Below are 22,308 nucleotides of genomic sequence, written 5' to 3' on the forward strand. Positions count from 1 at the left end.
CGGCGGCCACACAAGGCCCGCCACCTCTTCCGCCTTTCCCCTCGGACTTTTCGTTGGGACGAGCCGCGGCCGCGCGGGTAATGGCGTCAGGCGTGAGAACCTGGGCCTGCCCGGCACCGACTTCCCACTCTCACACACACTCTCTCTCTCTGCCGGCGGCGGCGGCTTAAACCGAGGACGGGTGAAGAGCGCCAGAGGGCGGAACTCTGCGATCGCCGCTCGGCTGGACCGGGGTCTTTAACGGTATCGTTGCGCTGGCTTTACGCGGCCCAGACGCTGTCCTTCCGCTGCCACAGCCCGTCACTGCGCACTGACGCCGCCGCGTCACGGGCATGCGCAGACCGCGCCACCAGACAGCGCTCGCGCGGCATCGCACTCACCACGCGTGCGCGCTGCCGTGGGGGGAGTGTGGTATATCTTCAATTAAACTATTATCAAACAAAATACCACGTTGTAGCATCAATACGTCGGCAATGTTCGGAAAACGATTTTAGGATGACACCAATCTCAGGCAACATTCCAGCATGTAAACCTATCCAGGTGATTAGATTTTAATCGATAACATCCAAGAATCCGTCGGTCTTATGCTATTATACATCTCAAACATAATATTAAACGTTTGAAATGTTAATTAACTCACACCTATGGGTTTCACCATTGGTGAGATTGATCTATCATATAATACAGGGGTCAGCAAACTACGGCCCACGGGCCGGATAATAATAATAATAATAATACACTTTATTGTCATTGGTAAAACATACAACAAAATTTCAGGCACACTGCCCGAGCGGAGCTCCAATGTAGCAGATAAATAACAACGACAATGGAAACAACATAAAAGGCAAGAATCCGACCCGTAACCCAAAATCATCAGGCCAGCAAGCATATTTTTTTTCAATTCGTTTTCGCGACCTGGGCGCTACAGCCAGTCCTGGGGATGCGAGCTGATCTCCTCTAGGATCTTTGCTGGGAATAGGAGCTAGTTCCGGGGCATGTAGACAAGCTGGGTGCTACAGCCAGTCCCGGGGCACGCAGGCGACCTGGGAACTGTAGCCAGTCCCGGTGATGTGAGCCGAACTGGGAACTGCGGCCAGTCCCGGGGATGCGAGCCAACCTGGGAACTGCAGCCAGTCCCGGTGAAAGAGCTAATAGTCAAATCTAATAGTCAAATCTAAAATGGAGTCGTTCTTCTACAAAAGCATGGACTAGTAGAACAAAAGAATGGCTTGGTGCCAAGTCTGAATGACGTTGTAAATTATATGAAACAATATGGAGAACAGGTTGTCTTTTCAATAAAGCCAATAAGATGGCAGCCTGCCGTAATAACATGTGCTTCTTCAAGGCCATAAAGAAGCCAAGATTGAAAAAAATAGCTGACGCTCCAGAGATAAGTAATAACTTGTCATTGGATGAGCTTGATTTGGATCCAGCTTCTCTTATATTCTGAAACTTCGGAATCTTTCAGTCAAGCCTTATTCAGACTTGGTCGGAGTGTTTTACTGATAAGAAACATGTATAATTGTGCTAACTCACCCTTGTTCTGTAAGTGGGAGCCCGAGAAGCACTGAGCAATGTTTGTGCTCAATGTAGATCTTTGCCACTCCTGTCTGCCAAATCAATTAAAGATTGCCATGGTCTACATTCAACGTTTTTTGCTATCTGCTTTTTAAGAAACAAACTTTCACACCGGGGCAGGCGAGCCGACCTGGGAACTGCAGCTAGTCCTGGGGTATGAGAGGGATCTGGGAACTGCAGAAAGCTAATTGAAAAACACATGAAAATTAATGCGAAAAACAACACCAAGTGTCATACTAGTTAGTATGTATTGTTAGTATGTATCTGGGAACTGCAGCTAGTCCCGGGGCACGCAGGCGAGCTGGGCGCTACAGCCAGTCCCGGGGCATGGAAGCGACCTGGGCGGTACAGCCAGTCCCAGGGCACACAGGCAACCTGGGAACTGCAGCCTGTCCCAGAGACGCGAGTGACCTCCGAACTGCAGCCAGTCCCAGGGCAGACGAGCCGACCTGGGAACTGCAGCTAGTCCTGGGGCACAAAAGGGATCTGGGAAATGCAGAAAACTAATTGAAAAACACGTGAAAACTAATGCGAAAAACAACACTAAGTGTCACAATAGTTAGTATGTGTTATTATTATTATGTATTACTACTCATGTATGTATTATTAGTATGTATTATTACTAATTACTAATTTAGTTATTATGTATTATTATTACCTCCATTTATTAACTATGAAGATAGAGGTGGCCCGCCATCCGCTCACAGACATGGGTCCTGGACCCTATGCAGAATATATCACATAACATTGTTTCTACGGAAAGCACTTAATGGGAAACAGTTCTATTAAGCAAAGAAACATTTTACCAGGTAATGTAGCAATTTGGGCAAGGCCCGTTTCCTTGACCAATCACGAGTAACGGCGCGAAGAGCATGCAACATAGCTATCAACATTATTATAACTGCATCATCTCCCAACCAATCCTGAGCATGCATTTGCAGCAGGACCGAGCTCCCTCTGCAAAACCCTCATACATATAATCAACTAAAGGACATCTGGACATCAACCTGCATTCAACCTCTTCCCAGGCCCCAGACACTCTGGAGCCATGATCCTCATGGTCTATGCAGCTTTTGCAAAGGATGTCAAGCAGACTTTGCAAAAGCAGAAATCCTCCATTTTGTTAGGCACCTAAAATGCCCAATATTATCATTCCCGTCTTTTCTCATTCATGATAATGAATAATAATAATAATAAGATGACACGGTTCCTGTTATGCAACTTTATACAATGGCGATGTAATTTATCAGAACTCTAAGTAACTTCCTGAGTTTTCAGGGCATAGTTTCACAATTTCTGACATGAGTCTCATCTCCTAAGTTTGCATGGGCATGAATCCTCTTTGTCCATCTTGTTAGCTGAATGTACTATTGACTCTCGATGGGTACGATGTTACCTAAGAAATTTCTTGACAAAAACAAGTTAGCAGTCTATTCTCCCACTAATACTCTTACAATGATAAGGATGGACCCACGCATTCTTTCCTTCTACTTTAAACGCTGTTGGAGTTGTCAGGAGAACCTGGTAAAGACCCTCCCACAGAACTTCCAAACCTTTCCTTACCCAATTCTTCACCAGTACATAATCACCAGGCTTGACTTTAATGGGAGAAACCAAAAGAGGTAATTCACTATATGCTGCTCGCACCCTAGAATGCAAATCCCTTAGTGTCCGAGTCAAGGCCAGAGCGTAGTCGGTCATTGCCGTAGTCGTGTGATGGAAACTTGCGACTTTTATGGCATATTGGTTCCAACGGGTTTTCAAAGGTCGTCCATAAACAATTTCAGCTGGGCTCAGTCTCGATTTCCCTGCAGGCATGACACGCATCTGAAACAAAGCAATGTGGAGTAATTTGATCCAACCAATTCCTGTCTCCGCCTTTAATTTATCTAATTTCGTTTTCAGGGTCTGGTTTGGCCTTTCGCCCAGTCCAGCAATCTGTCGATAAGCACAGTGTAGTTGCTGCAGGATGCCCAGCTGTTCACAGAATTCTTTATTAATTTGGCCAATAAAATGAGGATCATTGTCAGAACTAAGCCGAATTGGGATACCGAATCTAGGGATAACTTTTCTTATTCACAACTGTAGCCGCTTTATTATCAAGTATTGGATAGGCCTTGATCCATCTGCTGAATACATTGACAATTACAAGTACATATCTGTATCTCTGGCATTTCTCTAGCTCGAAATAATCCATCTATAGAGTTTCAAAAGGACCCATGGGCAAATGTGTTTTTCATCTCTGCAACCTATCCCTTTTCCAGGATTAAACTTCTGACAAATGATCCAGCTGCTACTCACTTTCTGGGCCAAAGTTTGTAATCTTCTGTGTCATCAATTAGCTGAAAGAGCATCACCAATTGCTCTCGCACCACAGTGAGTCGCAAAATGCATACACTCCACAGCCCAAACTGCAAGAGGATCTGTCATACAAGTCTGCCCTGACCCACAATCCCGACATGCAATCAAGCTGTTTCCATAAGTTTTGTATCCCATTCAGAAGCTTCCTCCTGCAACTGAATAATTTCCTGGATGGTTGGCATTGGCTTTTCCGAGGGAGACTTGTTACCTGAACTTTTTATCTGCCTCATCATTCTTGGCACCACCACCTTGCGTTCCCGGGATACTTCCTTTGCTGCTTGATCTGCACGATTACTCATGTCTATCAGGGTCTATCCCGTTGTGTGAGCGCTACACTTCATCACTGAAATTTGTCTAGGTAGCATTAGAGCCTTCAATAAATCAGTCACCAATTGCTTATGAATTATTTGAGTTCCAGCCGAGGTTAGGAATCCTCTATTCCTCCATAGTTGTCCAAAGTCATGTACTACTCCGAAGTCATATCTCAAATCTATATATATGTTCACCCTTAAATCTTTCCCATCAATACATGCTCGAATCAAAGCAAACAATTCAGCCTGTTTTGCTGAATAGGGAGATTCAAAAGCAGCTGCCTCTATGCTCTTCCCATCCTGGTCCACAATAGTGTATCCAGAAAATCTCTCTCCCTGGGGCCCAATGGATGCACTCCCATCTGCATATAGTGTAATGTCAGGGTCTTTTATAGGAGCGTCTTTTAGATCCTCCCTTACAGATGTTTCTTCTTCAATTATGAGCAAACAGTTATGTCCTGCTTCTGACTATTCCTCTGGAGGTGAAATGAGGAAAGATGCTAGATTCATGTTAGTACAGTATTTAAATTGGAGTTTTGGATTGTACAATAGATAATTTTTTTATTTATTTTGATGAGCCATTGTTAGATGTTGAGTTTGAAGCTGTCCCAACAAGACTGCCACCGAATGGGAACTGTACACTACTATTTCTTGCTGTAGGGTCAGGTTTGCAGCAGACTGTAGACTATTATAGATTGCTGTTAGGATCTGGGTGCATAGTGGGTGTCCCCTTGCTACTGTGCCGAGCTTTGATGAATAATAAGCCACCAGTCTGTGCTTATCCCCGTGTTTTTGGGTGAGGACTGCAGTCGAGCACTCAGAAAGGATGGTACAATAAAGTTGGAAGGGTCTATCCTCATGCTGGATTTTGTATTAAATTAAATTCAATTCAATTCAATTCAATTTATTGTCATTTGGACCCCTTGAGGTCCAAACGAAATGCCGTTTCTGCAGCCATACATTACAAACAAATAGACCCAAGACACAACATAATTTACATAAACATCCATCACATTGCTGTGATGGAAGGCCAAAAAAACTTCTCTCTCCACTGCACTCTCCACCCCGATGTCAGAGTCAAAGTCAAAGCCCCCGGCGGGCGATGGCGATTGTCCCGTGGCCATTAACGCCACGCCGGGTGATGCAAGGTCGCACACCGGGTCTTGGTGTTAGAGCCCCCGGCGTGCGCTCGCAGCCCGCAGCCATTCCAAGCCGCGCGGGGCGGTGCTGTAAGGCCCCGCTCCAGGTGCTCTTCAACCCCGCAACTCGGGCGGGAGAAGTCGCCGCTGCGGAAGCCCCGAAAAGCGGTCTCCCTCCAGGGACCCGCCAGGGACCCGCGGGCTCCCGGTGTCACTGTCCGCCAAACCCGCAGCCGCAGCCACCGAAACTCCGGGGGTCGGGTCGCAGCAGCGTCCACCACAGCTCCACCCCGCTCTGGACTCGGCCAGCTCCGCTCCAGCTTCAAATTCTCAAAAGCTTCCTGAGCTTCTTTGGACAACTGAAATTCGCCCTCTGGGCTAGTATAAGGAGTCAATTACTTGGTGACTAGTGCAATATTAGGGATCCAGGGTCGGCAGTAGTTCACCAAACCAAGCCACTGTCTCATTCGCAAATTGGTTCCAGTCTGCTCTTTTCTAAACTTCTCGCTGTAGCCGAAATTATTACTCCTGGAAACTTTACTTTTTGTTGAGCCATCAATACTTTGGACTGAGAGACCACATATCCTAAATTTGCCAGATGATTCAATAATTGAGCAGTGTCCTCTCGATTGCTCTGCTCATCTACATTAGCCACCAACATATTGTACTAACGTGGATTCCCTTTTAAAACTCAAAGTGCTTAACTGTTCTTGAAGACATTGAGAAAACATGGCAGGCGAATTAATAAAACCCTGCGGTAGTCTTGTCCATGTATATTGTTGTCCCCTGTAAGTAAAGGCAAATAGATACTGGCTATTCTTGTGCAGAGGTAATGAGAAGCAGGCATGTTGCAGGTCTACAATGGAAAAGATCGCTGGAATCAAAGCTAGAATATGAGCCGGATTTGGCACCAAAGCATGGAGCAGTTCTACTACTGCATTGACTGATCTTAAATCCTGGACTAACCTGTATTGGCCTTCTTTCCCTGTCTTGGGAACTGCAAGGAATGGTGTGTTGCAAATAGACTTCACTAAGATGTCTTGTTCCAGCAATCCCCGAATCAGCTTGTCTATACTAGGAATTGCCTGTTGTTTTAATGGGTACTGTTGTATCGAAGGCAGTGTCACCCCTTTCTGGAGATCTACCTGGAAGGGATCAATGCGAACACATCCTACCTGAGTTGCGTCTTCTGCCCACACTTGCTGGTCCACACACTCACATACCTCACTCCCCAGATGCTGGCGTAGCTGGGCAACAACTGTCCTTAGGGTCTGATAAAACTTAACAGTACATTGATTAGACAAGTTTTCTTCTTCATATACATTCGGATCTGCCAGATCAATTGCTTTCATTACCAATGCTCCCAAGTCTTTCACACTTGCTGGAAAATTTACCTTCCTGTGAAGTGGCGGCGCTGGTAAACGGCTGCGGCTCGCCTGCAGTCCGTTTGTCTTTACTTTTTTATGTTGTTTTTTTTCGTTTTGTCTAGTTAGTTTTTGTTTTTTAGGTTGTGTTCATGTGGGGGATGGGGGGTTGAAACGGGGCTTGCTGTCTCTCTCTTCGGGGGAATACGACTTTTTTATCATATCCCCCTTCTCTGCCTCCGTCTGCGCTGAGGCCTGATGGCGGAGCTGGCGGCCTCGAGACTCCAGAGGCAGAGCCAGTCAGGACTTGCACTGGGCTCGCTCCCGTGAGGGCGGCCCAGCTCGGGGCTGGAACGGTGCTCCCGTCGGAGTGGCCCAGCCCGAGGGAGGAACGGAACTCCCGTCGGAGTGGCCCAGCCCGAGGGAGGAACGGCGCTCCCGTCGGAGTGGCTTAGCCCGAGGGAGGAACGGCGCTCCCGTCGGAGTGGCCCAGCCCGAGGGAGGAACGGCACTCACGTGAGGGCGATCCGGCTCGGGGCTGGAACGGTGCTCCGGTGGCTGGGACGGCGTTCTGGCGGCTATGACCTGAGTCCGGGGTTGAGCCGCGGGCCAGCGGCTGCGTCCGTTGGACTGGAGGGCGGCAGCTGCGACCACCAGGGCCGCGGTGTTTGAGCCGGCCCGTTGCGGGGTTCGGTGAGCCGCGGGACTGTTTGTACCATCGCCCGGTGGGGTATCGCCTCAGCGTAGAGGGAGAAGAGGAGGGAAGAGACTGCAGCCCTAAGATTTTTGCCTCCACCACAGTGAGGAGGTGCTTGGAGGACTCACTGTGGTGGTGTTAATTTGTGTTTATTGTTGTTATTATTGTATGATTGTATGTATGACTGCAGGCACGAAATTTCGTTCAGACCGTTAGGTCTGAATGACAATAAAGGCATTCAATTCAATTCAATTCAATTCAATGTGTGGAACCACTTCTGAAACTCGTTTCTATATGTCTATCGGGTATTTTAATGTACACTGCAATTCCATCTTTTACTGTTACCAGTGCCAAAATATTCACGTTACAATTCTTTCCTTCATAGGGTCTGAAGAAGGCCTCTAACTCTTTATTCTTGCCACTTCTGTCATTAACCAATGTAATAAGAAGTGGAGGATCTTCATCTAAATCTAGGGACCACCATTGGGGTGTCACTATTGAATAACATTGCCTTTCGGGAGCCCATGGGGTCACTATTATTCCACCATCGCCGTATTCACTTTTCAATTGAAACGCGCAGAGCCAATTTCTAGCCATCAAATTCTAATCTAATCCAGTTGTTATCACAAATCTGTGTTTTATTGCCTTGCCTCGATACACCACTTCAACTGGCTTAGAGATGAGATACTGACAAACTTGTCCCTGAAAACCGGACAGGCTCTGAACTTCACTTGACTTGGGAAGGTTATAAATTGATTGAAGAGATGACATGGATGCCCCTGTATTGACCAGAAAGGTGCATATTCTTCCTTCTACCCACAATGATAGTACAGGTTCTTCATCAGATTTGTCCAGTCACCATTACATTTGCTAATCAGGAACATGAGAATGGATTATTCTGAGAGATGGGTGTTTGCTTCTCTGCCCTTGATTTCTTTGCCAGTTCCCTCTTTGCTCCTGCTCTCTTTGTTGACCCCCTCCTTAATTACATCCTCGTGTTGGGCACTCCCTACTCCAGTGACCCAATCCACCGCAAGTATAGCATTGGTCTGGTCCCAATATTCTATTGCCTCTCCAGTTTGGTCTTGGGGAAATTGGTTCTAGAGGAAATGGCTCATCTAACTATGCCTTGCCTTTGGCTGAGGACTCCATAAATTTAAATTAGACTTTGGTGCCTCCTTCTTTGTTACATATTCAGTTTTTGCCTTAACCACTGGCTGACTCTTGTTTCTTGATATCCTTCCAGTGATACCTCACTGCATGAGCCATTTGACTAGAACTGTTTTCTGACCAGTCCATGTTGTTTGTTTTAATTGCTTCGGCCACATTAGTTGGCAGACAGTTTAAAAATATTGCGTAGTACTGAGGAGAATTTGCCCCATTCTGAAATTTTAGATTTCCTGACTGGTCCATATATAGTTCCGAGAACCTTTCTAAAAACTCATCTGCTCCCTCCCCTTTCTTTGGCCGAACATCCAGAATCCCAGCAATATCTATCGGCTTTTGAAGGGTATTAGCAAGGGCGCATCTTCTCTTGCACTATTATCGGCGATCACATTAGCCAGTCCTTCCTTATTTGAGTGGCCTAAAGTGGATAGGAACCTGGTATGTTCTGTAGGAGTTATAATCTGTTGTATTATAGCCCATAAGTTTCTTGAGTCAGCGTGAATCACACGACTAGTGGTCCGGAGATAGTCCACAAAGGAAGCAGGTGATTTATTTCTGTCATGTATTTAACTCAGTACTGCCATCATTTCATTAGGTTTCCATGGGGAATACACATCAATGGTTCGGGGATTGTTTGCACCAACTGCATAAGCCGGATCAAAGTCTGGGTTAGGCATCTCCCCAACTGGGAACCGACGACGGGATATTTGTGCTTCTTTCATAATTCTTGCTATGTCTGACTCGCTCTCAGTGTCCCCTGATACTGGTTCACCCTCCGATGTATCATCCTCATCACTAGGGGGAAGGTGATATTTCTTAAAGGCATATCTGGTCTCTCTAGGTGGTCGTCTTATCCTTCTAGGCTTAGGCTCATAAAAATGGTTCTGGTGTTCGTATTTTATCTTTATCTTTAAACAGGGAGCTATCTTATTTGTTTTGCTTCTTGTTCCATGCGACACTGGACTATCTTCCAGTGGTGGAGCTATTGGGGTCAAAGAACTCTGTGCTGGTGCTGCTGTCTGGTGAGCAGGTACTACTATAGGGTCAGCAGGGGGTGTGGGTGGTGCTACAGGCATGGGAGGAGGTCTGTGATGCACGCAAGGTGTACAAGGTGCTGGATTTGAGGTGGAGTATAGGGTGTGCAAGGGGAATAAGGTGGAGCCTGCAAACTTCTTTTCATTCAAATGGTTTCCCAATCTTCTAAATATTCTTCATCTCCCCCTTCCAAGCCAAAGCCAACCAGTGGGTCCCTTAACTCTAAGTCTACAAATGCCAGTTTCCTTTCAGGCGTTCTCTTTTTCTCCCATTCCCTATGTTCTCTATAAGAACATCCATATTCCTTCTTTAAAGTATCCAGAGGTTTGTTTCCTTCATCGTCTTTTAACTCTATTCCAAGCTTCAAATCTGCCTCCTGCCAGTTCGCCATTATTGCAGCCTCTTTGTGTTCTTCTACTCTATCGTATTATTGTCTCCATAGTCCAATAAGTTCCTTCGCTACATCACTGTTGCTACATTGCCAAACAATCTTCCCAATGCATTTCACTCCCTTTACTAGTGTACCAACCCCTCCTTTGGGCCACAAATCACTCCTATTTTTTTAATTCAACGCACTCGAAATATATTTCAATCTTTCCGCTCTCTGAGGGAACTCGCTGCAAACTAATTGGAGCGGGCTTTCAGGGTCTTCCATCATATCTCTTTAGATCTGGTTCCCCATTGTTACTAACAATGGACAGTATCCAAACGATTCACACTCCACTCACAAGACTTAGCAAGTTCACTACAAACAATGGCCAAAAGTTCTTCAACACTCCAGTAAGTCGCACACTCAATCAATCTCTCCTTTCAATACAATCAATCTCTCCTTTCAACCCGAATACTCCAAAATTCTTTCACACAATCTCACACAGAATTCACACAAGGTTTCAACCCTGTAAAAAATGTCAAGTCGGTAAACAATCTCAGTCTAAGGTGCAGAGGAACAATCAAACACACTTCAGCAGCAAATCTCCTACACTCAAAACACTTCAATCTAAACACAGACAAATGAGCTCGTAACACGCAAGCAAAATCGTACTTAAACAAGTAATAATACTATTAATCACTATTGTAGATTGGCTATTGCATGTTAGCTAATCAGAATGCTTAGTAATTATAACTACGCCTAATTATATCATTTATAGTGTAAGAGCTTGCCTGCTGCTGCAGTAGTGTGAACGTATGATGTACTGCTTAGATGATGATGAACTGAACAATAAAGATGCTTGTGCTTCAACCTGTGTGAGACCAACACATTTACATGGTGTCAGAAAATCGGGTTTAGCCCGCCTCTGTTTACCACGATTTATTTTGTTTATCAGTTTTTATTTGTGTGATTTTGACGACATGGCAAACTCTTATCGAAAGCCAAGCCTGCTCGTCTTTAATTCCGATATTGCCAAGCGATGGCGAATGTTTGAGCGAGACTATGCTCATTTTATCTGCATTGTTCACCGAAACGACCCCGATGACCTGAAGGCATTGCTACTGTTGAATCTAGCGAGTCTGGAAGCTATGATCCACGCTGACTCTTTTGAATTCGCACCAGCACACCTAGACGCGAACGGTCTGGTAGTGGTGCCAGCTGAGACTATTGACGATCCAACAGTTCTGCTGAGAAAGTTTAGAGAACTATGTGACCTGCCATCGAATTGCATCCTCGAGAGAACGAGATTCTTTGCCCGACAGCAACAAGCTGATGAGCCTGTGGAATGATTTATCAGCGATCTGAGATGCATCAGCTCTCGATGCCGATTTGGTGAGTTGACGAATGAGCTAGTATGAGATAAAATAGTAAGATTAAACGAGAACTTACCAGTTTGAAATTTGATCTGTATTTTATGAGGAGTTACGATGAGGGATTACGTGAAGAACCCGCTCAGCGCGCAGGCGCGGCATACTTCCAAGCAGCGGTGTGGAATCACAAATAGACACAGTTATTTGAAGTAAACATAGTAAAGATAAGGAGACATCAATTTATTAGTTTGATCCATATAATGAGGGTGGGAGCGGAGGACACGTAATCCCTCATCGTAACTCCTCATAAAATACAGATCAAACTTCAAACTGGTAAGTTCTCGTTTAATCTTACTATTTTACTTCGGAGTCACGTGAGTGACTACGTGAAGATTTCAAAGCTCTGTGATTTCAAACCGTGTAACAGTTTCATTTCACTCACTGCCGAAGTTCTTGAGGGAGGAAGTGTTATCGTAATCAACCAATGAGTCTATTTGTAGAAAAACACAATGGTATTTTTTAAACAATAACAATAAAGAATTAAGTTGCTCCCCTGGGCTTAAATTAAATATTTGCAGTTCGTAAATCTTTACTGCAAATAAACCAGGTTTTGCCAACGGCTTATTATAAAATTTCTGAACGGTCTTTCCCCCCCCCCCCCACCATCCTGCTGTAGCCAGGATGTGGTCTATAGGCATGTCCATTCTTTAGCCGTCGACATGGATGCTGCCCTGGTGGAATAAAATTTGTACATGTTAGTGTTTATCCCAGCAGTTTCTAGCACCTGCTTGAGCCATCTCGCAATGGTTTGGCTCGTCACCCGACCATAAGGTTTTTGTGACTGACCCACAAGGCTTTTCATCTCCCTCGAATATTTTGGTTGTGTCTATGTAGGATAGTAGGTGGGTCATGGCACATAACCGTGGTTCTGGTGGGTAAGCCACGACTGGATTAGGTGTTCCTGGTCTGCTCTGTTTGATCAGTCGCTGGATAACGACAGATCTGGTCTGGAGCTGTGATCATGTTGTCCAGTCGCAATAGGTGTAGTGACTGGACCCTCTGAGCGGATACAAGTGCCATCAACATGAGCGTCTTTAGTGTAGCTTGCTCGAGGCCGAGGGATCTGGCTGGTGGCCATTCCCTGAGATATGTCAGGACCACACTGATATCCCAAATATGGGTATACCTGGGCTTAGGGCTTGATATTGTAAATGCCCTTCATCAGTTTTACCACCAGTGGATGGGATCCCATCGCCTGTTGTCCTGGCGCTGTGTTGATGGCACTGTAGCTGATCCCTACATCGTGGTGTAGATAGGCCAGGAACTCCAGTATGTTGGTGGCTGTGGCTGTTGCGTATGTTGTCCCTGTTTCCTGGCAGTACTTCTTCCTTTTTTGATGCTGGTTAAGTACTGCCTCTTGGTGGATGTTCGAAGGGATGCCGACATGGTGGTGATGGTTTGTTTGGACAATCCCAGTTCCAGGTAAGGTCTGTTCAAACTTGCAACCCAGGCGTTTAATTTTCTCATGGCATGGGTGTTTAGCTTACCTGGTAGGTAAGTAGCTGATAGCCAAATATGTCTTTCGACACACCATTGCCAAATCATGTTGACCAATTTGTCGCATGATAATGATTTTATGCCACCCATATGGTTAATATAAGCCATCACCGTAGTATTTATCAATTTGTAACCGAACATGCAAGTGCTGCATATTAGATACATATGCTTTTAAACCATAAAAGGCATCCAACATCTCTAGATAGTTAATGCCCAGTGTAAGTAGTAATGATGACTCTAGGTTAGTCCATCTACCACCTGTGCTGGATATGGAGTTAGTCGCTCCCCAGCCTTGAGCACTGGCATCTGTTTGAATAACTAAAGTAGGGTTAGTGATAAAGATAGGGCTGAAACTATGCCAAACGTTTTCTGCCCACCACTGTAGCTCTGATATTGCTTCAGTGGGTAATTTCATGACACGATCATAGTGACCTGTATGTCGTTTTATTGCCTGTGCCTTTGCTCTCTGTAAATTTTTGATAGTGCAAAGGTCCGAATTGTGTAGTCGGAAATGCTGCTACCATTTCCCCAATTACTCTTGCTACTTGTCGAATAGTTGGTCGCTCGTTGACCATTAAATTGTTGCATGATTGTGCTAATTCAACCATTTTTGCCTTTGGCAAGGTAACAGTCATATGGACTGAGTTAATTGTGAAGCCCAGGTAGTCCATGATAGTGGATGGCTTCAACTTAGATTTATCTGGATGTAGGACGAACCCCAGAGTTTCGAGGAGCTGTTTTGTAGCTGATACTGCTGCCACAGCCAATTCCATCGTTTTCCCTACTATCAGAATATCATCCAGATATGCCATGACAATATGTTTTTGTTTTCTTAATATTGCCATGGCTGGGTTCAATATTTTGGTGAATAATCTTGGCGCTGAAGTTAGCCCATAGGGCAATGCTTTGTACCATCCAGATAAATTTTAGGTATCTGCAATGATCCTTGTATATGGGTACTAGATAGCAAGCATCTTTAAGATCAATGCTTGCCATGAAGTGTCCTTTGGAATTCAGTTGTTTGGCAGTAACAAATGTCTCCATTTTGAAATGTATATACTTAACAAATTTGTTTAGTGATGTTAAGTCAATGATGATGCGACAGCCACCATCTTTTTTGGTTTTAGTGAATATATTCGATACAAATTCCAAAGGTTCATGTTTGGTCTTTTCGATGACCCCCTTTGTGATAAGTCTCACCAGTTCAGCTTGTCCCTCACGTTTCTCTTTGACGGAGGGAGAAATACCCTTTGGGACCAATGTTGAACTGGCGGCGTTTTTTCTGACATGAATTGTATTTTATATCCACTAATGCTGTTGAGTATATACTTGTCACTCGTGACCATACCCCATGCTTCTTTAAACAAGTGTAATCTCCCTCCTGTTAATAAAGCACCCTTATTCTCTATATGCTGGTAGGAACCAGACCCACCTACCTCCATGGTTATTGGCGATTCTGTTTCTTCATTTTCCTGAAGGTTCTGTTCTGACGTGCTGGCGATGTTGGGGGGAGGCGCATTTTCCAGGGGGTCCGCTGCGGGCCCTGATCTAAAAAGATCTTTGGGGATAATGTGCGACCCCAAGCGTTCACCAGTCCCATATTGCGGACGTCGACTGGTGGATGCCGTGGGGTGCTGCCGCTTGGGTATCGGAGGTCTTGGTTTGCTCGTCCCGGGGCCTGCCCTCATTAGGCCGAAGGTTTTTGATGCTTCCTCCATCTCCTTCAGTTTTTTATTGAGATCTTTCCCAAATAGCAGCGCGTCCGTCTCCGCAGCTGGGGCTTTACACAAGCCAGCAAATTTTGGATTGAGGGCAGGTCTTATGTTTCCCTCCGGAGATTGTTGATCTCAAATTGTGTGGTACACATTAATGCCAGCACATCCTGCTGGCAGGTATCTATCTCCGTGGTCTCCACGGAACGAGCAAAGGCTGTGATGGCCGACGTCAGGAGCCTTAGGATCCGCTGTAGCTTGAGTTCTTGGGACCGGATGTGTGACCCCACATGCCCCCAGATTTGGCTGTTGACAATTTTTACTTTGAGGGCCTCACAGTTTTCTGGTGCTGTGTGTTGTTTCAGCACCTCAGCGAGCACCTTTTCCAGTAATGGTTTATTGGATAGATGATTGATGCTGGCCGCCATTCTTGGTTCCAGCGGTGCTCCAGCCCGTGAGGTTGCTACAAAGCGGTCCACCACACCCAACAGATCTTCCTGTTCCTGCACCCCTGGCATACTCCCGAATTCGTCCGCCTGCCCCTGTTCCAGACCAGCCCAGCCCTGGTCACCAATGCTAGCCTCCAATAATGAGGGAGCAGAGGGCAGTGTACAGAACACTGTGGAGTGGGTGCCTGACCTCCCTCCGCGAGAGCGTTCTTTCTGCGCATCTCGCTGGAGCTGCTCCAATAGCTGTTGGATGCAGCTCAGGCGGCCGTCTCATCTCCATTTAGGTGGAGACATGTCCCCGTCCGACGAATCGGACGCCACCGGCCGGATGCCTGTTCGGATGGCTAGACATCCAGCCCACAGTTCAGGCACTAGCGGGACTGGGCTCGGCGCGGCGATGGGGATAGCGGAGCGCCCGGTAATTGTTCCTACCGCCTTCTTCTAGAGCTTTTGTGCTTTGTAGAAGCGAGAGCGCCCCTCAAGCAGCGCGTCTCGCAGGCACCTGCTACGAGAGCCGCTCCAGCGGCTCAGGCGGCTCTCTCTCCCCCCGTGCGGGTGGAGAGACGTCCCGTCCGAAATCGGGAACACCTGCCGGATGCCTCTTCGGGTGGCTATGCATCCAGCCCGCTGCTCAGGTGCTAGCGGGCTGGGCTCGGCACGGTGTCGGGGAATTACGGAACACCGGGTAAACACTCCTACCGCCTGTTGCTGCCCCCCTCCCCGACGGAAAACGTTCCTCTTCGAACGGGGGACAGTTTTGTTCCAGAGCCTTTTTCTCTGCCTGTAAAACACAAGCAGAAAAAAGGCTCCCCTGTAAAAGAAACCCGACCTCAGGGTACTCACCTGACGGTCCGTTTCATTCTGTAGCGGGAGCGCCTAACTCCCGCTGCTGCCGCTGTTGCACTGCTGGCGTAATGCTGCGCCTGCGCGCTGAGCGGGTTCTTCACGTAATCACTCACGTGACTCCGAAGTAAAATTGTGGGAGGAATGTGCGACCGCAAGATAAGAGCCGATTTGCTATGGAACCCTGAACTGACTTTAGAGCAAGCCATTCATTCATCTCGGATGGCAGAGACTGTAGCACCACTTGTTGATTTCAACAGTGCGAGCCCTCAACAGCAACATAATGTGAATCTAGCTAGCTATTCTCCTCACAGATTTCTAACTGCGTCCCGCAAAGATCCAAATATGCCTGCCATGAGATGCACAAACTACAACTATTTCCACTCCAGGGGGCGCCAATTTTGCGTTGCCCATGGGAAAGTATGTCATAATTGCAAGAAACTCAACCACTTTGCTAATTGTTATCGGTCTCATTGTTGTCTGACCCACTGCTTCAAGACCAAATCTGCACCTGATTCAACAAGACCCGTCTGATTCCGATTCCCAAGAACAAGACGAGGTTTCCCACGGGAACGATTCCGAACACATTGACTCTACTGTACTCTCCCTAAACCTGCGCTCCCCAGGCAAACTGATTGATCCTGCGGTGACCATAATAATCAATAACAAATCTCTGATTGCCAAAGTCGATACCGGCGCCAGAGTAAATGTTATGTCACTCAAAGAGTTCAACAAGATAAGAACCACTGACCTCATGGAAAAGGACTCCTCCACTCTACATGCTTATGGAGGGGAAATTCTTCACCCATTTGGTAAAGCTGAGTTAAAGTGCACTGTCAACGAGCAGAGAACTTAATCTTCTACATTGTCCAACCAAGCTCAGAAACTTTGCATGGCATCAATGCATGCCATGACCTGGGTCTGGTTTATTTCAGGCATGCTGTTCACAAACTCTGTTTGACAGAGGAACCAACACAACAGATGCTATCCACCTATAAAGCCTTATTTGATGACAAACTTGGCAAACTGCCTACCATATACAAGATCACTGTAGATCATACAGTCACACCAATTGTTCGTGCACCTCACAGCATCCCTCACGGCATGCGGGAGAAAATACATAACGAACTAAAGCATATGATCTCGGAGTCATTGCCAAGGTCAGTAAACCCTCGGAATGGGTCTCCACTATGGTCGTCACCACAAAAAAAGAAGGAATTATGCATCTGCATCAATCCTAAAGATTTGAATACAGCAATTAAACGCCAACACTTTCTGATGAGAACCACTGAGGATGTAGTGGCACAGATCGGCAACGCGACGGTAATCTCAGTCCTCAATGCCAAAAGCTCTTTCTAGCAAATCTCGTTGGACCGTGCGTCATCTGCACTAACAACTTTTGCCACCGTTCGGCCGCTACAGGTTTTTAAGAATGCACTTCGGTATCAACTCTGCTAGCGAAGTCTTACAGCGCGCAATGGAACAGCTATTCGCTGAATATCCTTGTGCCATCATTGTTGACGACATCCTAGTATACGATCGAGATTTGACCGAGCATGATGCTAACCTGCAAAAAGTATTGACCCGTGCCAGAGACATTAACCTGAAACTCAACCCTCTGAAATGCAAGTTCAGAGTCTCCAAAGTCACATACATCGGTCACATGTTCACCTGATCAGGTTAAAACCTGATCCACTGAAGACTGCAGCCATTAACGAGCTGCCAGTCCCAACCAACTTCACCAGCTTACAACGATTTCTAGGCATGGTTAATTACTTGGGCAAGTTTATCCCAAACCTCAGTGAACTTTCTGCTCCCCTACGACAACTGACCCACAAGGACAATGCTTGGTCTTGGTACCCACAACACCAACAAGCTTTTGAGACTTAAAAATTACAGTTTGCCAACGCACCAACACTGGCATACTTCAATCTCAATCTGCCTATCCCAATCACCTGCGATGCATCCCAGTATGGGCTAGGTGCAGCATGCCTATAAACTTCTTTCAACGGAAACGTGATGCCCATTTCTTACGCGTCACGTACCCTGACTGATACGGAACAAGATATGCTCAGATAGAGAAGGAACTGCTCGCCATGGTTTTTGCCTGTTCAAAATTTAAAAACTTCATTTTTGGCAAAACCTTCATGGTCGAAACAGATCATCAGCCACTAGTCACCACCCTGAGCAAGCTATCCATGCAGCCCCAGCTCGACTACAGTGGATGATGATGCAGTTACAACGGTTTGACTTCCACATTGTCTACAAAAAAGGTGAAGACATGCACATCGCAGACACACTATCCAGAGCTCCACGCACCACCAGCGAACAGCACCCATTTGAACAGGACGAATTCTCTGTCCTAAAGGTCTCGTTCATGCCCACTAATCGCCTGCGCCGCCTTGCCGAACACACATCTGCAGACAAAACTTCTCACCTGCTGACCTCCATCATTAAAGGCGGGTGGCCAAACAAGCAGTCAAACACCCCATTTGAAATTCGACCCTACTTCCTAGTCCATGACGAACAAGTACTACAGGACAGAGTAATTGTCAAGGGTCACAAGGTGGTCATTTCTACAACTTTGCGAAATGAGTACTATGAGGAAATCCACGGTGGCCTCCCTGACGTGGATGCAACCTTACAACGAGCCAAATAAATGATCTACTGGCCCGGGATGACCAAGTACATTCCTGAGAAAACAGAATCGTGCACTATCTGTAACAGTCAATCACCACATCAGCAAAAGCAGCCTCTCCTATCCCAGCCAGCTCCCTCTCTACCATAGTCATCAGTGGCTGCCGATATTTTTGAATGGCACAGGAAACACTATCTCGTGTTAGTGGATTCATACTCTAACTGGTTTGAAATTAACTTTCTGCCAACGATCACTTCAGAGATAGTGATCCAGAAGCTCAAAATATACTTTTCTGTACACGGAATACCAGCTCGTCTTCAGACCGACTACGGAAGTCAATTCACCAGCCAAAACTTTAAAGACTTTGTAAAATTGTGGAACTTCCAACATGTCACCAGCAGCCCAGAATACCCACAGTCCAATGGACTTGCCGAGCGTGTTGTTTGGTGCGCAAAACAACTCATGGAGTGCCCCCACCTAGCTAAATCTGACGTCTACCCAGATCTGCTGAACCTGCGAAACATTGCAAGAGATAACATTCTAGGCTCTCCAGCCCAGTGCCTGATGTCCTGTTGAACACGCCCTCCGCTGCCTGTTTCTCAGAAACATCTACAACCAAAAGTCTGCCTCCCTGCCATGATACAAAAGCACATACAGTTCAATCGAGATGCGCAGAAACTAAGTTACGACAAGACCAGCAAGGCACTTAAGCCACCTATACAAGGCCATGTGGTCCGACTGCAAACAGATAAAGGACATACCAAACTGAGACACATTCACAGCCCCTCAAAGGAACCACGTTCCTACCTGGTCGAAGTCGATGGTGTCATCTATAGACACAACCGTCAACATTTCCTTCCTGTGAAGGAACGGCGTCCTGCGTTCCAGGGTCCTAAGGCCCCGTCGCTTAAGTTTAAACCGACCATTGTTCCAGCCATTCCAACACCTGCTGCTACCAGTTCCACCCACTCCCCGCGTTGGTCTGTCCCTGCATCCCCTGTTGTAACTGGCTCCCCGGGGTCCCCGCGACGTTCCACGCCAAGTTCCCCTGCGGTCTCTCCACACAGACCCCCGGACTTAATCAACCCAGCCCTCAACTTTTCGGAGGAAATGTTTGATGTGGCAGCTCCATACCGTACGAGGACTAGGCGGGTTTGCAAGCCACCCACCAGATATGGCGATTATGTTTAACCCCATTATTATTAGATATGGCGATTATGTTTAACCCCATTATTATTTACTCGTTATAGTTTGAAATGCCTTAGTTGCTTTTTCATTTATACAAGAAGAGATGTAGATTGGCTATTGCATGTTAGCCAATCAGAATGCGTAGTAATTATAACTCCGCCTAATTATATAATTTATAGTGTAAGAACTTGCCTGCTGCCTGCCAGTAGCTGCAGTAGTGTGAACATATGATGTATTGCTTAGATGATGATGAACTGAACAATAAAGATGCTTGTGCTTCAACCTGTGTGAGACTAAGCCATTTACAACTATGAAACAAAAATACACTGCAATGTAAAATACAAGCATTCGAATAATAAGCAGTTCTAAATAAATCACAATATTCTAAATTACCCAAATTGTACTGCTGTCAATCAACGGAATCCCTCCCACTGGTACAGGAGACTTTCCCTTCAAAGTACATTTTCACATGGGGGCACTATTCCCTTCAAGGTACTTTTCCACTAACGGATGCTTATTCCTCTCCCAAGTTATACTTGACGGTACTCTTCCCTTCAAGGTACTTTTTCCATTAACGGGTACTTATTCCTCTCCCAAGTTACTTTTCCATTAACAGGTTACTCATCCCTGGAACCAAGGGATATGCCCCCTTGATCGCACAGTCACGATTCAGACTCCAATTACAAAAGCAGTCTTAATCACACTATATTAACCTACAGTCATGATTCAGACTACGATTACAAAGGCAGTATCTAACACATAAACACTCTAAATTAACAATATTAAGAATATATTATCCATACTAATATATTAACAATATATTATCCATACTATCTATATGTTACCTAGATTAACAATCTGGATGTGAATGTAGGTGGTACATTTAGTGAGTTCTTTGACAGTGAGAAGGTTAGTCACAGGAGACAGAACAGCACTGATGCGTTGGTAAGGGGGCAAATCAAAGGCAGGTGGAATTTAATCCTGAATGGACTAAGAAAAATAGTATTTGCACAATGATTTGTGGAATCCTGTGAAATACCAGGGAAGGCTGATCCCAGTGTACACTGCAGAGGATACCTGAAGGCAGCATCAAAGGTAGGTAAGGTGGTTAAGAAGGCCTGCAGGATACTTGCCTTCATTAGCTAGAGCATTGAATATAAGAGCAGGGACGTTACGATACAACTTTGTAAAAACACTGGTTAGACCACAGTTGGAGTATTGTGAACAATTCTGGTCACCACACTATTGTTCAGGAACAAGGTAGACAAAAGTGCTGGAGAAACTCAGCGGGTGTAGCAGCATCTATGGAGCGAAGGAAATAGGCAACGTTTCTGGCCGAAACCCTTATTCAGACTGAACAATTAGGTTCCTTCAACTATTACATTCTTGAGTGACCTGCATAACTCTAATCCTCCCTCAACAACGGAACACTACAGACCACCTCTTGCACTACCATGGACTTGTTTCCTAAAGGGCCTGTCCCACTATACGAGGTAATTCAAGAGCTCTCTGAGTTTAAAAAAAAATCAAACTCGTGGTAAGCACGTAGAATGTACGTAGCGGGTATGTCGGAGCTCGGGACGAGCTTGTTAGCTCGTAACGCTAACAGCAGGTACTCTGGAAACGCAGTAAGCTCGTGAAGACTCGTGAAGATTTGTTAACATGTTGAAAAATGTCCACGAGAGCCCTGAGTAACTACAAGTGGCTATTACCGTAATTCCCCGAGTTCGAATAAGGGGAAACTCAGGAGAACTCTTGAATTAGCTCGTACAGTGGGACAGCCCCATAATTGCGGATTTTTGATGATAATTGCACTTTCTTTTCACTGCATTCCAGAATTTTAGTTATGTATAATTTATGTTTTTGTCTGTGCCTGTGATGCTGCAGCAAGCAAGATTTTAATTGTTCCTGTGCCTCACCATACTTGTGCAAGTGATAATAAACTCAAATCAACTTGATTTTATTTGAACTCGATCGGCATGCATGAAATTAGCATGGCCTGTTCCCATGCTGCATGACACTATGATGTGAATCTGAGTTGTCAAGGTCACCTCCATATTTAAGATGGACACAAAATGCTGGAGTAACTCAGCGGGACAGGTAGCATCTCTGAAGCAAAGGAGTGACGTTTCGCGTCGAGACACTTCTTCAGTGAGAATCAGGGGAGGGGGAGATACAAAGGTAAGGAAGTGTAAGGTATGAGACCAAGACATCACAGGGGGTGAAGATCAAGGAAAATGTTAAATAGTTAGCTAAGAAGGCAACAGCCAACACGTTACTGCAGCCTTTGAACAGATAAAATGTAGTCAGATTGGTCAGAGAATAGGGAAGGAGAGGGATGGAGAGAGATGGAAAGCAACGGTTGAAGTTAAGAAGTCAATGTTCACCTCCATGTACTTTGCCCTTGTATCTGCCCCTGACTTTGCTGAAACCCTCGTCCATGCTTTTGTCACCGACAATCACAACTCACCTGATGCTCTACAGGTCAGCTTCCTACATTGCACCTTCTACAAGCGTCAGCTCATCTAA

The 22,308-nt window shown here is 45.9% G+C and overlaps 1 protein-coding gene across 1 annotated transcript in view; it reads right to left on the bottom strand.

Annotated features, from left to right (window-relative positions):
• Positions 1–22,308, bottom strand: part of LOC116976742 — a 415,857-nt gene that overhangs the window by 157,893 nt on the left and 235,656 nt on the right. The window lies entirely within an intron of this gene.

This window comes from Amblyraja radiata, chromosome 9 (assembly GCF_010909765.2).
Source record: "Amblyraja radiata isolate CabotCenter1 chromosome 9, sAmbRad1.1.pri, whole genome shotgun sequence".
NCBI classification, from domain to species: Eukaryota; Metazoa; Chordata; class Chondrichthyes; order Rajiformes; family Rajidae; genus Amblyraja; species Amblyraja radiata.